This window comes from Ceratotherium simum, chromosome 10 (genome assembly GCF_057802395.1).
Source record: "Ceratotherium simum simum isolate JZ-2026a chromosome 10, ASM5780239v1, whole genome shotgun sequence".
In the NCBI taxonomy this organism is placed as follows: domain Eukaryota; kingdom Metazoa; phylum Chordata; class Mammalia; order Perissodactyla; family Rhinocerotidae; genus Ceratotherium; species Ceratotherium simum.
Window position 1 is genome coordinate 69,632,608 of NC_141909.1, and position 16,068 is coordinate 69,648,675.

The following is a 16,068-nucleotide window of genomic DNA, read 5'->3' on the forward strand; positions in this document are numbered from 1 at the left end:
AGAAACAATAAATTTGTGAAGAATTGGCAAGACAAAGGAGTTTGGGCTTGGGGTAGTAAATTAGTAAAGAAGTAACAAGGTTTGTTTATACAGATTTCTTGCCCTAAATTTCCTATCTCTGGCTATGAGGATGTCTCTGTACCTCCTGGTTCAGGGAGCCAGCTTCCACATGGGGAATTTATTTCCTGCTTTCGGGGGGACAAAGGAGGGTCAGTGTCCTTCTTGCACTGACTGTTTCTTAAGTAACTTTAATTCAAAGTAATCAATATGCCAAACAGGTGTATTTTGGGGCAGCTGGACCTGAACCCCATCACTCACATCACTTCTGCTCATATCTCATTGGTCAGCACTTGGTCAAATAACATCATCTATCTGCAAGAGAGGCTGAGAAATAGAGAAATATTCTGGGCAGCCATGTGCCCAAATAAATTTCCAGAGCTTCTACTACTACAGAAAAGATGAATGAAAACGGGGGCCATGTAGCTGCAACTAGCTTTTCTGCTTTAATATTGTATTTCTAGAACAGTTAAGGGACTGAAAGGAGTTACTGACATTTTAAAGCTATGTTTTACTGTATTTCATGTGACAGATTATATGCTCTTGTGTTATTTGAGAATAAAGGCTGTCCCAAAGTCTTCAGACATATTTTTAGACACAAATAACAGGGATGTACTATACATGGTGAGAATATTGTTTTAGAACTTATGTGGCAAATATCTTGCATATGCTACTACTCTTCCTTTCTGAGCCCACAGTAGACATTACTAATAAATCACAGCATTCTTTCCCACTGAACTCAGATGGGCTTAGAACCCTCTACATCCTGCTCTAGACAGCCTCTACCAATCAGGTAGAGCTGGCATGTCATCAGCAATTTATTTGCCTTTCTTGGCTTAAAGTTTTACCTTTCTTCTTTTTGTATCTTTGACACCAATCTTATCTATAGATGGTGACATGGCAATATATGAATTGAATGTTTTTTGTCTTTTTTTTTTTTTGTGAGGAAGATCGGCCCTGAGCTAACATCTGCCAATCCTCCTCCTTTCGCTGAGGAAGGCTGGCCGTGGGCTAACATCCATGCCCATCTTCCTCCACTTTATATGGGACACCGCCACAGCATGGCTTGCCAAGTGGTGCATCGGTGTGTGCCCGGGATCTGAACTGGCGAACCCCGGGCCGCCGCAGCGGAGTGCGCGCACTTAACTGCTTGCACCACCGGGCCGGCCCCTGTTTTTTGTCTTTTAAGTCAAATTTCCTCTCTTAACTTTTGTCAAGTTTTTATCTTGTTCTTATTTCCAGATCACGATTTATATCTCATTTTTATAACTAACTTTAGTCAACAAACCAAAATTGTAATAATTTTATTTAACTTCTTAATTTTTGTTTTTTTTCTGAGGAAGATTCACCCTGAGCTAACAGCTGTGCCAATCTTCCTCTATTTTGTATGTGGGTCTCCACCACAGCATGGCTGCTGACAAGTGGTGTAGGTCCGTGCCTGGAAACTGAAGCAGGGCTGCTGAAGCAGAGTGCACTGAACCTAACCACTAGGCCATGGGGCCGGCTCCTCAACCTCTTAATCTTATAAATAGAGAAGTTGAGGCCCCAAAAGATGAAAGGACTTCCCTATGGGCACACAGCTAGACAGTAACAGCATTGAAACCAGACTCCTGAACCCCCATTCCTATTCTAATACTTTCACTTTGCCAAGGTCAAATCAATGTGACAACATTAATTAAAAATTAGTAATAATTATGACAATAAATGAGTGAGGTTGGTTAATAACAGAACTTTGATTTCTCAAGTTTCTATTTCTTGCATTTGTAGGGAAGAACCAACATATTGCACCTTTTCATATGTAAAAGAAATGGCATCCTGAACAATCTTTGCTCCAATGTTTGGCTGCTTCTGAAACTTTTCAAATTTTATAAAATGGATTTGACATTGTGAAAAATAGGGTTTGAAGACTGCTCTCTATGACATCCTCATTTTAGTTAGGCTATAAAGAATGGTGCAGCTGTTATTGTAATACCTTGGCATTTCCTATTCCAATATGATTCCTTTACATGAGATTCAAGTACTGACTTTGGTAGAATATTTTTCAGATTAATTTATCATAGCAATTTTGTATACTTTTTAGTATATTTTGACCCATGAGTCTATCAGGTTATGTTGCTTCTCATTTTATTCAGATCCCTTTGTCCATGCAAAATTGCTTATACTCACTTAGGCAAGGCTGTACACTTCAGTTCTCCTCATGTGCAAACAATTTCTCAGCAGGTGTGCTACTTACAACTACTGCACTTGAAAACTCTCATCAATAGGCAGGTGCAGTCAGATTATCTTAGTCTTTCAAGAGAAAGAAAAAGAAAACCTCAGCAAAAACAAGTTCAAGAAAGAAAGACCAATTATGGAGCAAGCAAATCTAACTATAGGATCCACACCTAAGAAAGTATACTTCAAAAAAATCCCAGATTTTAAAACATTAACTAAATCTTCCCATTAAAATTTTGAGTTCTCTAAGTACCAAAAATTATGGCACTTTTACTTGACAGAGAAAATTAGTCTAATACAATACACTAAAGGAAATTTTGATAAGGGATGTTTCTTGACTTAACTATTAATTAGATTTAGAAGTTTAAGAGACACTGAAGAATTTCCCTCCTTCCATCTTCCAATGTTGAGGGAAGAGCTTGAAAGCAGTGAAACTTCATGACTGTAACCAAAAGATAGAAAATAATTTCAGTTATGATGAGCTAAATCTTGATCTTAGCCTCTTTTATCAAACGATGAGAGCATTGGATCCGCTGAGACACAGAGATGGGGGAGGATCCTCCCCCATGCTGAAACCCAGCTCCAGTAAATTCTAGAATGCCTGGCCATCATTTGTACACACTCCCTGGATGCCTGGTATTCACTTTTATTTTGCTACTTCAAAGTTGACCTTCTGAACAAAACTCTTGTGAATAGATGAGCAACTACTCATACGCCCATATAGCTCTTTTAGTAGGTTCATTTATTTGGCAAATATTTAATGAGCATTTACTATGAGTTAGATAACATGGTACCTAAAATTGGAAAAATATACTTTAAAGCATAGTCCTCAGAAGCCCACCATTTAACGTGCAATACAAACAAATTAGTAAATAATTTCGGTATAATGTGGTCAATTGCTTTGGAAGCAGTGAGTTCTGCCTGGGTGTTGACAGAGCAGAAGGTGCTGGAGCTGGCTGGAAGGCTGTGGAAGTTCATGAGGTAGAGAAGGTGGGGCAAAGAATCAGAGGCTAAAACAGCCTGTAAAAAGGCATGGAGGTGTGAAAGCCTGAATGGCCTTTTGGTCGTTTAGTGTGGCAGGGGTGTAAGGAGTGGGGTAGGGTGTGGCAGGGGATTGCATTCAATAATTTAGCAAATGTTAATTGAGTGACTCTGTTTAGCCTGGGAACTGTGCAGGGACGCTGAGGGTGCAGAGATAAATGCAGCTTAGTTCTGGTCCTTGAGGAATTAACAAAGGAGACACGTGTTACCAATAAATTATATTCAGATGAGGATGTGGTATGTGCAACAATAGAAGAAGCGTCAGGTTCTTTTGCTCATGCTCATTCATTCACAAAGAAGGGAGAGCCTGCTCTGATGCCAGGCATCATGCTGTCGGGAGGGATACCCAAAAAGGTGAGCAATAGCACACACCGCCAGCTCTTGAGGGCCACACAGTGTACTGGGGGCAACAGACACTGATTAAGTAATTATGGCAACATGTATACACCAGCAACGTGACAGGTGTCGTCCCGGAGGTACACAGTCCTAGAGAATTTATAATGCAAGATTATGTTCTAATCAGGAGGGCAGGGAAAAAGTATTTACCACCAGTCTTCTTACACAATAATTTCTCCTTGCTTGAACTTTTAATTTGCTTTATCCAACTTGGAGTTCATTTCAAGTAAGTTTTGAAAGAAGGTTACCTGGGTAACAGATTGTCGGAGCCCTTGCATCTCCGAGAATATTTGTCTTCCGCTCTCATAAATGACCAACCACACTCGTGTGGAAAACTCTTAAGTTACAACTGCCCTTCTCTTAAAACTCTCTAGAATTTGAGTCCTTGTCATTTGGCAATGTGGTTTAGAGTTGGTATATTAGGCCTTCCTGATGTTTCGTTTTTAGGCAGCCTTATTTTTCTGTTGGAATCTTACAATTTTTTTTTTATGTGTATGTATAACAATTCCAGCAGTTTCCTGAAAAACAGAACATACCTTTAACATACGATCTGGCAATCATATTCCTTGGTATTTACCTAAACGAGTTGAAAACTTATGTCCGTACAAAAACCTGTGCACGAATGCTTATAGCTACTTTATTCATAATTGCCCAAACTTGGAAGCAGCCAAGATGTCTTTCAGTAGGTGAATGGATACATAAACTGTGGTACATCCAGACAATGGAATATTATTCACAGTTAGAAAGAAATGAGTTATCAAGCCATGAAAAGACAGGAAGGAAACTTAAAGGCATATTACTAGGGGAAAGAAGAAACCAATCTGAAAAGGCTACATGCTATGCGGAAAGCTGTGGACACAGTAAAAGATCAGTGGTTGCCGGGGATTAGGGAGGAGGAAGGGATGAATAGGCAGAACATAAAGGATTTTTAGGGCAGTGAAACTATTCTTTATGATACTATAATGGTGCATACATGTTATTATACATTTGTCCAAACCCAGAGAATATACAACACCAAGAGTAAACTATGGACTTTTGGTAATAATGATGTGCCAATATAGTTTCTTTGATTGTAACAGAGGTACCACTGTGGTGCGGTGTTGATGGTGGGGGAGGCTGTGCGTATGTGCAGGGGCAGGGGGTATATGGGAAATCTCTGTATCTCTGTTCAGTTTTGTTGTAAACCTAAAACTGCTCTAAAAACTAAAGTCTATCAAAAAGATAAAACAAACAAAATTCCTTGTAAGTAAAAAAAAGTCTTACTAGGAAATCTATCTTTCGCCTGGAATAGTACTATATCCTCATAGATATTTTAGCAGGAAGCTGGAAGCACTGTTTTGAGGAAACCTAGTCAGATGTAATTCTCAACCAGACCTTCCCTCAGACTGTTACAATCATCATTATTATGAAGTTATCTTTATGTCTCTTGAGGACACAATGCATAGCCTGAGGAGAAAGGTTTCAGTGCCGCCATAACTTGAATTTATTTTCATTCTACCTACAAATCCTTTAAGAAGGGGGGTCACTGAATACATAGCTCTCTCACATAGTATATGAATTACTTTCTATGTGAGAATTACCAGTGTATTTTAAATTAAGATTAATATATTCCTAACAGTTCTTGCTGTCAACAGATGAAATATTTTTAAGTGATATATGTTTCTCTCCTTGCATCTTATCCTGGAAACCTTGTATCTTTCACCTCTTCAAATATGGCTCTCAGATTATTTTTTAATGTCTTTATTAAAATATAATTCACATACCATAAAATCTACTCATTTATTTATTTTTTTTCCCCCCCAAAGCCCCAGTAGACAGCTGTATGTCATAGTTGCACATCCTTCTAGTTGCTGTATGTGGGATGCGGCCTCAGCATGGCCAGAGAAGCCGTACGTCGGTGCACGCCCGGGATGGAACCCGGGCCTCCAGTAGCGGAGTGCGAGCACTTAACCGCTAAGCCATGAGGCCGGCCCAAATCTACTCATTTAAAATATACAATTCAGGGGCCAGCCTGGTGGTATAGCGGTTAAGTGCATGCGCTCTGCTTTGGTGGCCCGGGGTTCGCAGGTTTGGATCCTGGGCGTGCACCAATGCACAGCTTGTCAAGCTGTGCTGTGGCAGCGTCCCATATAAAGTAGAGGAAGATGGGCACGGATGTTAGCCCGGGGCCAATCTTCCTCAGCAAAAGGAGGAGGATTGGCATCGGGTGTTAGCTCAGGGCTAATCTCACACACACACACAAAATATACAATGCAATTGTTTTCAATATATTCACAGAGTTGTGCGGTCATCACCAAAATATAATTTGAAAATATTTTGTCACTCCCCAAAATGGTCTGGTACACATTAGCAGTCACTACTTCCCCAGCCCTAGGCAAACAGTAGCTTTTTGTCTTTCTGTTTCTATAAAGTTGCCTATTCTAGACATTTAAAATATAAATGGAACCATAATATATGTGTTTTTTTGTGACTGGCTTCTTTCACTTAGTATCATGTTCTCAAGGTTCATCTATGGTGTGTAGCACGCATCAGTATATCATTCCTTTTAATTGTCAAGTAGTATTCCTTTGTAACAAATTGAAGAATGCCAAATTGTTTCCCAAGGTAACTGCACTATTTTACATTTCTACCACCAAAGAATAAGGGTTTAAATTTCTCCATATCCTCACCAACACTTGATATCATCTGTTTCTTTTAATATTATTATTATTACAGCCATCCTAGTGAGTGTAAAGTGGTATCTCATTATGGTTTTGACTTGCATTTCCCTGATGACCAATGATCTTGAGCATTTTTTTATATGCTTATTGGCCATTTTTATATTTTCACTGGAAAAATGTCTATTCAAATCCTTTGCCTATTTAAAAATTATTATATTTTTATATATAAATATATATAAATTGTTATTTATATTTTTACAACTTCAAAAATTGTAAGAGCTGTAAGAGTTCTTTATATATTCTGGATATAAACATCTTATTAGATACACGATTTACAAACATTTTCTCCCTCACTTTTCTTTATAATATCACTTGCAGTACAAAGGGTTTAACTTTGAAGTAGTTCGACTTATCTGTTTTTTCTTTCTTTCACATGTATTTTCGTTGTCGTGTTTAAGAAATCATTGTCTAATCCAAGGACACGAAGGTTTACTCCTATGTTTTCTTCTAAGAGTTTTATAGTTTTAGCTCTTACATTTAGATTTTTGATCCATTTTGAGTTAACTTGTGTATATGAAACAGTCCAGCTTCATTATTTTGCATGTGGATATCCAACTGTCCTAGCACCATTGAAAGGCTATTCCTTCCCCCTTTGAATTATCTTGGCAGCTTGGTTGAAATACAATTGGCCATGAAAATGTGAGTTTATTTCTGGACTCTCAATTCTATTCCATTGCTCTGTATATCTATTCTTATGCCATGAAACATTGTTTTGATTACTGTAGCTCTGTGGTAAGTTATAAAATTTAGAAGTATGAGTCTTCTGTCTTTGTTCTTCTTTTTTAAGATTGGACATTCTGGGTCCCTTGGATTTCCACGTGAATTTTAAGATCAGCTTGACAATGTCTGCAGAAAAGACAGTTGGGATTTTAAGGATTGCAATGAATCTGAAGACCAATTTTGGATTACTGACATTTTAATAATATTGAGTCTTACAGTCCATGAATATGGAATGTCTTTCCATTTATTTAGGTCTTCTCTAATTTATTTCGGTAATGTTTTGTAGTTTTCAGTGTAGAAGTCTTGAATTTCTTTTGTTCAATTTAGTGCTAAGGATTTTATTCTTTTTCATAATATTATAAGTGGAATTGTTTAATTTCATTTCCAAATTGTTCACTGTTCATATATATAAATAATTGACGTTTGTATACTGATCATGTATCCTGCAACTTTACTGTAGTCATTTACTAGTTCTAATAGTACTTTAGAGGATTTGTTAGGATTTTCTCTATATAAGACTATATTATCTGCAAATAGAGGTGGTTTTATTTCTTCCTTTCTAATCTGGATGCCTTTTATTTATTTTTATTGCCTAACTGCCCTGAAAAGAACCTCCAGTACAACACGGAATAAAAGAGGCAAAAGCAGACATCCTTGTCATGTTTCTGATTTTAGAGAGAAACATTTCCAGTCTTTCACCATTAAGTATGACTTTAGCTGTGGGTTTTTCATTGATGTCCTTTATCAGCTTGAGAAGGTTCACTTCTATTCCCAGTTTGTTGAGTGTTTTTATTGTGAAAGGGTGTTGGATTTTGTGAAATGCTTTTTCCGCATCTTTTGAAATGATCATATTATTTTTATCCTTTATTTTATTAAAATAGTGTATGACATTGATTGATTTTCCTGTTTTGAACCAACTTTGTGTTACTGGGATAAATCCTACTTGGTTATGGTGTATAATCCTTTTATATGTTGCTGAATTTAGTTTGCTAATATTTTGTTGGAGATTTTTGCATCCATATTCATAAAAGATATTGGGATGTAATTTTCTTATATTTTGATGTCTTTTTCTGGTTTTGGTGAAAATATAATACTGGTCATAGAGAATGAATTGGGAAGTGTTCTCTCTTGTATTTTTTGGGAGAGTTTTGAAGGATTGGTATTAATTCATCTTTAAACGTTTGGTAGAATTCATCAATGAAGCTACCTAGGCTAGGCATTCTTTGTGGTAAGTTTTAATATTATTATTTCTGTCTCTTTATTTGTTATAAGTCTGTTCAAATTTTCACTTTCTTCTTGAGTAAGTTTTCATTGTTCATGTCTTTCTAGCAATTTGTCCATTTCATCTAAGTTATCTAACTGTTGACATAAAGCTTTTCACAGTATACTTTTGTGATCTTTTTATTTCTGTAATTTAGGGTATTGATTTGAGATCTTTCTTCTTTTTTTAATATAGGTGTTTGTGGCTATAAATTTCTCTCTGGGCATTGTTTTCTCAGCATCCTGTGAATTTTGGTATATTGTGTTTTTATTTTTATTCACATCAATGTGTGGCCAGTAAAGGAAATGAGAAAGAATGGGCAATGAGGCAGCAGGAAACCTAAAGGATTGGTTTCACGGAAACCAAGAGATAAAAATACTTCAAGGAGGCGGCCGGCCCCATGGCATAGTGGTTAAGTGTGCACGCTCTGCTGCTGGCGGGCTGGGTTCAGATCCCCGGCACGCACCGCTTGTTGGGCCATGCTGTGGTGGTGTCCCACATAAAGTGGAGGAAGATAGGCACAGATGTTAGCCCAGGGCCAGTCTTCCTCAGCAAAAAGAGGAGGATTGGCATGGATGTTAGCTCAGGGCTGATCTTCCTCACACACAAAAAAAATTTTCAAGAAGGAGACTGCTAACTCCATAGAATGTTGTTGAGAGAGTAAAATGAAGTCAGAGAGGTGAAGATGTTCTTTGGTATTATGGAATTCATTGATGTTGGTTATGAGCAGTTCTGTTGGGTTGGAGGGGGAGACAGAAGCCCTACTGAAGTGGCCAGAGAGCTATCTGGAGTGAAAACATAAAGGTAAGGTATATTAGACGACTGCTCTCATAAGTTTTGCTGTTATGTGGAGCAGCAAAATGGGAGAAGCCCTTGGGAAGGGATGCAGGATCACAGGAAGACCTGTTAAAGACGGGGGATCCTACAGCACGTTTGTATGCTGATGCAGATGAGAGAGAAAGACACAATTAATTCAGGAGAGAGTTGCAGAAATCCTTGAGAAGGAGAGAGAAGATGGGATCCTGAGCACAAATGTGTTCGCCTTTAATGGGAAAATAAACACTTCTTCCATTGTGAAAGGAAGAAAGACAGAGCATAGAGGTACAGATACAGATAGAGGTGATGCTGGGAAGATAAGAGAATTCCTGTATGATTATATCTAACTTCTCAGGGAAATATGAGGTGGAGTCAACAGTTAAAAGTTGGAGTGGGTTAGAGGGAATACTGGAGGTCAGAAAACAGATGAGAAGGTGTTAAATGGACCTCTTGGAGAAAGGGGAAAATTTGCTTCTAGGGAATATATTAGACTTATTGGGCATTTTTTGGTACCCATTTTAAATTTAAAAAGAGCCCAGTTAGCACAGCTATGTTCATTTTCTCAGGGGAAGGCACAGAGTAGGTGGATAGTTGAAGTGGAGTTAGTTGCTTGTGCAGGTGAGTGAATAGAGGATCATAAAGCACTAATGTGTTAAATGTGCTTTACCACACACACACACACACACAGCCACATCACACTCATTCACATGCATACTACATTCCCATATGCATGCATACACATACTCACACATGTCACACTTTTATATGCACACTCACCTTTGCAGCACTACCCACTTAAGTTTTACAATAACTTCCCAACAGCATTTTACTACTGCTTTCGAAGTATCTGAAAACTGATGGGCACTGGTAGTTTCCTCACCATGAATCACTATCCTCCCTGTTCAAATATTTGAAACATGATCATGAAGTAATTTAGAGCTGAAGTTAGGATTCTCTTATGTCCATTTGAAGCCATCCCTTCAGTGGAATTCCCCTTTGGAGCTTCTTCCTCTCACACCTAGCCTACTGCTGTCCTGGTTGCTCCAGGATGTCCTCATGCAGTGGACCTTTTCCAGACTGTTCTCCACACCAACCCACCACCCCTATTCTCCCGTCAGTGTAGCTAGAATTCAGGATCTGCTCCTCATTGGCTGTGTGACCTATTATGTAATATGAGAGCAATAATAATTTGCTGTGAGGGTTTAAAAAATATAATGCATTGAAAATGCTCAACTTGGGGCACATAGTATGTATTCAATAAATGCCAAACTCGCTCCTTCTCTTTCCCTTAATCTCAATCTCTGAATTTCTACCTATTTTGTCTGTTCTGGTCATATTTCCTCAAAGACATTCATTCATCTAAGCATGTCTTACTAGTATAATTTAATTAATTCTTGATGAAAGCACTTTAACAGAGTTCTTCTAGAAATAGTGTCAGAATCTACGATTGGCTCTAATAGGACTGCAGGTGGGCAAAAGAGTCATATTTGGGGCATGCAGATCTGTTCACTTAAATCACACAGAAGGACTGACTTTGATCATCATGAATTGAACTAAACTCTACATTGAGGACAGAAAATTAGATTATTTTTGTGTCCTGGTTGTTAGAGTACTTCATAAGTAAAGTGAATTATTTGGCTCTTTGAAATTTCACAGTTTTGTGCTGTATCCGAGGATTCTTGACCATGTTACAGAACAACACTGTAATGTCACAAAAAAGGTGTTGTGTCACTGGCACCAACTCAGAGTATTTCTTTAAAAAGCATTCCTTTGGGAATGTGGTTGAGACGATCTCTCTCACTTCACTTCTGGCTCCTGTGACATTGGCTGTCACATCTGCTCTTCAAGTCCCAAGTGGTACGTCATTCTTGGTCTCTAAGGACAGAGGGTTTTAGATAAACGTGCCTCATTTACTAGCCTATTTTTCCTGCATTGATTCGTTGTTTTATTTTGAAAATAATACTAATGACTAAGGCTAATCCTGAGTGGTGGTGGAAAGTAACAAAATGAACATATTCCGGCTTTTTCAAGTTGTACTATTGAGCACATTAGCTTTTTGTGATGTGTGGCATATAATAGACTTGTTCAGAGGCAAAGCTGAGACTTTGTGTTTTGATCTTTTACATTTCCCTTTTATTCCTTAGTTCTTAGAAATGGTAACAAATTATATGTTATCAATGATTTTAAAGTGTGTATATTGGCCAGTGCAAGTAACACTACACTTGTATTGACTAGCAGCGATGGCTCATAAACTATGTGGAATATAACCAGCCCCATCGCAGGCATTATGGTCGTGTGGTATTATGTATGCAAAACCATGTTCCTATGGTTTTGATGTTATGGGAAGTAGCAGACTGTTTTCTTAATTCTCATAAGTTGAATTTCCCCCTAAAGACTCATTACGAAAAGGCGTGTTGAAACGTGTGGTGTCATTACAGGATTGTTCTCGCTTGGTGACAAGCAACAAAAGGAGAAAAACGTTTCTGACATTTTCTGAAATGTGATCATTAGAAATCACTCTCTGAAATTAATGACATGCTAGAGAAAGCCAAGAGCTTAATAGATCACATCATGTGTGCAATTTGATGAGGGCTTTAAATGGGGATGTGATTATTTGCCAAGTAAAGGCAATGGTTTTCATGATCAACTACTTTCTCACCACTGCTGCTTAATGAAAATCGAACAGATCTACAATGATAAACATTGAAATGATTACAGAACATTCTGACCCTGAGGAAATTATATGTAATTCAATTAACAGCTAAAGCTTTAGTTTTATTCATCAAAGGACTATCTTCTATTTTTTTGAGATAAAATATTTTAAAAATAAGCTAGAAGGTAAATTCTCCCATGCAAACAATTGAGTCTCCCATTTAGTGTTTCTTGTTTTTCCCCATCTGTTGACTCTTGGCATCTCCACTGCTGTTCCTGGTCCCCACCTGGCTCCATCGTGATTCTTCTGTTGTGTGTCTGTCTCCATGGAGACAGACTGCTCAGAAGGAGGAGCCGTGCACAGTATCCAGCCGCGAACCTCACTGGACTCTTGTGGACTCAGCTTCTCTTTGATCGCAGTACAGAAAGGAGGCGAAGTTACCTTATCTTTAGAGGAGCATAAATGTGTTTGGGACCAAAATTGCTCCCTCCGTGTGGTTCTGCAGATGCAGCTCGATAAAACCCTGAGAGGAGAGCTGGGGAGTCATCTGTTTCCCTTGCTTCAGTGTCAGGAGAGCCACAATTGTCGGGAGGACCCAAATGGGAAGGAGAGAGAGGGACAGAAGATAAGAAAGACATGAAAATTAAGGGTTCTCTAACAAACTTAAACCAGCAGTCCAACTGTGCAGGGGAAAGGCTGTTAACTAGAAACCAGAGAAATATATGGTAACTGTGTATGTATTCCTCCATAAAATGTGCAATTAATCCGAACAGAAAAGTACTAAAATCCATAAAAATTTTGTCTCTTAATGACTAGAGGAACTGGGCCGTTAAAAAAAGTGTCAGAAAAATTGCTTATTTTACAGAGAAGACACACAGGTTTATAGACAAGCATAAACTCGATGAAAGCCTGGGATTGTGCAGCGTCTCCCACTTTGGACATTCCAACCTTTTTATTTGTTTCTACCAACATTAATATTTTTCACACAAGCACATTTAGAAAGTTTTATCATTAGATTTTTAGGCCTGAATAAAAAGCTCAACTTGCCTATATGATAGATAATAGTGTTAATCTTTAAAGAAAAAAATTAAATAAATGTGATCAACATTGAACAAACGCCGATTCTTATAATTTCTGTGTGTCAAAAATCCCTCTGATATTAGAGGCACCAGAACTGAGAGCCGATTCTTTAGTTTTCTAAACAGACTTGTGCAGAAAGACTTGACTACCTTCCTGGTGTGCACTGATATCTCTGTACACCTGGCTAAGTCCAGGATTTGATTGCCAGTCACTCTGTCACACTGAAATTCACTCCCAATTTGCAGTTATTTCTCTCTGAATGACTACTTTTAAGTTGGGCATTTTCCTGTAGTTTAGATCTCTATCTTCTACATATACAGAAAGAAGAATCTATAAAACAATAACGAATAACATGTATAATTTGTGTTGTGGTTTACAGAGCCTCTCGGAATATACCTGGTCTCATCTGGGTCTTGCAGGAAGGCTGAGAGATGGGAAGAGTTAGAATAACCGAGGCTGGGAGAGGTTAAGTGATTTGCCCAAGTCACACAGCTAGTGAGTGACAGATCTCAAACCTAGTTCTTTTCACTCCAGAGCCTATGCACCCCTACATGCTCATGAACGGTTTCTTAATGCTAAGCGTGTTTTTCTTTAAAGAGTCACTCAGGTGTTAGATTGTAAATCACTAGAGTACAGAAGCAGGAGTCTACAGGTCTCTGGGAATGGTGCCTCAGTGCTTTTGCTCTATGCTCTCCAGAACAAAGAGAGTTGCAGCTGTACTCATCCACCGCAAGACATAATAATTCCTGTGAATTTTTTAGGAATGAAATGAAAAATCTCTTCAGTTTCAGCAGTGTTTGGTATTTATGCAGTGCCTACCAAAAGCAAGTAACCAGAAATAAGAGGGCCCTAGAATCCTGGAAATCTAACAAAGCTGTTTTTCTCTTTTTGTTGGTAGGAAGAGAGTGTGTGTCACTGAGATATACCTTTGAGGCAGGCTCATGGCTCCATGGGCTAGAATGCTCCCCAGGCTTTTCCGTGTAATTCTGTAAGCGATTTTGGGCTAGTCACTCCCATCCCTGTGCTTCATAGAGCCCGTGGGCAACAAGAAACCTGCCCAGTCACCTACTGAATAAGAGGGCTCATTCATCATTTAGTTTTCTTATTGTTAATAATTTAGCAGACATTAATTGAGCACCTATTACACCAAGTATTGTGCCCAGTAGATATAAAGAAGAATAAAACATTGTCTCTAGCATTAAAGAGCTTACAGTACAGTAAATTTGCCACCCCTCTGAACGTATAAATCCTACCACTGGTCGCTACATTTGAGATTTTGAAAAAGAGAAGCTGAAACCTGGGGAAGTCATTAAGACCTGGTTGTTTAAAATCACAAGGGCTTGTGACAAAGCTGGGAAAGGGATCTCATATGGCCACCCGGCTAATCTCCACCACTTGATTACCTTGTAAAATATGATTGCATCATTTCAGGATGAGGAGTAATGCCGATTATTGGCTAATTTTGGCTCACTGTGCTTCATTATCAAGTGTACTTCCTGAGAGTCCTGTATTTCCTGGTTTAAGTGTGGCTGATGACGTACTTGTAACCAAGGTACTCGGCTCAGCCCAAGCACTTCCCTCTGGCTAAGAGGGAGCACGCTAAGTAAACAAGCACTGTGCTGTGCTGTGTCTAAGAGAAGGAATGCAAAGATTAATTCACTGGCCCTAATATCTTTAATCCAATGATTCAAAAACAAACAACGCCATTTGGATTTCAGTAAGTGTAATAGTATAACAGTTGTTGACTTTTATTAGTGTATAATTAACCCTGTAGTTTGTCAAGATGACAGTTGTAATTTTCTGTTGATTTGGAGATACTCACAGACCTCAGTATTCTAACTAGTTCTGTGATATCCTTTCAATGCTTTGATGGTTAACGTCAACATTTGTGAACATGTTGACAGCTAACAGTGATAGGTGTATTTATTACATTTCACAAAGTATGTATGTATTTAACATCTTCAACTGGTTTCAAGTTCAGAGGCAAAGCTGGAGTGTGGGATTTGGAGGTGACAATGGAGGGAGTGAGGGGAGAGATGAGTAGTCCATCAAGACAGTACTCCCAGATTCAGGACCGTTTCACCTGGCCTGCATGGCTGTCCTTCCAAAGATGATTTGAATCAACTTACCATGCTTTCTTAGCTGAGGCCTGACCCAGTCACCTCTCTCCATGACAGGTCTTTGCTATTCCAGGGCTGTCAGTTCCTGAGCTCTCCAGAGCATTGTTGCTGCTGCAACTTCATCACTGTCATGGAACTGCCATGTCCACACTGATGCCAGCTCCAAGCAACTGCCAGAACATGGAATGCTATTGTTACAGGGCTCATAGCTGTGTGTGTTTACACATACTGGGACCTCTCCTCTCACTGTTCCTACTCTTCTGGCCTGTGAACTCGCACATCTTGGTGGGCCTCACGAGGTACCCCAGGTACCATGTTTCCTGTTGTACCTCTTCAGTGCAGGGCAGAGACCAAGCCTGCCACATGCTTTACCCACGGTACATTTCAGTGCCATCCTCAAAGCCCAAGGCCACTAAGTAGGGCATAGGCCATACCTCCTAGCTAGGCTACAAAGAGACGTGTCTTTTCTCTCCCTCTTTTTTAAAACCCTCTCTTTCCTGTGGTAGTGGCCATTTACACTTTCCTTCCTACCCTATGTAAGATGAGTTGCCCTTCTTCCAAAAGCATGGGGCCTCACACAAATAGATGATTAATTTCCAAAATCTCTGCCTGAACTCTGGGACACCATACTGTTCACAGGAGACTGGAGAGTTGTTTTATAAATAGTGGTCCCAGTGTTCTCCAGTGTGTAAGATGCAGTTAGTAGTCATAGACAGTCATCGAGTAGAGTGAAAGTTCTTCACCTTGAAGGCCGTAATTGAAGTTGAGGCTTTAACCTCAGTAGCTTTGTGCTTGGAGCAAATAGCTACTGACTCATATATCAACTTAAAGTTCTTGAAAACTTTTGGGATCATTTGATAAAAATGAGCAAAGATGGAAGCTCAAATTGTTTTCTGGGTATTAGATCTTGTTTGAGGTTTGTTTTCCCCTAGTGCAGCTTGAAAACCACCTGACAGTAATTAAATTATTCTAACATCTCACTCCTACCTC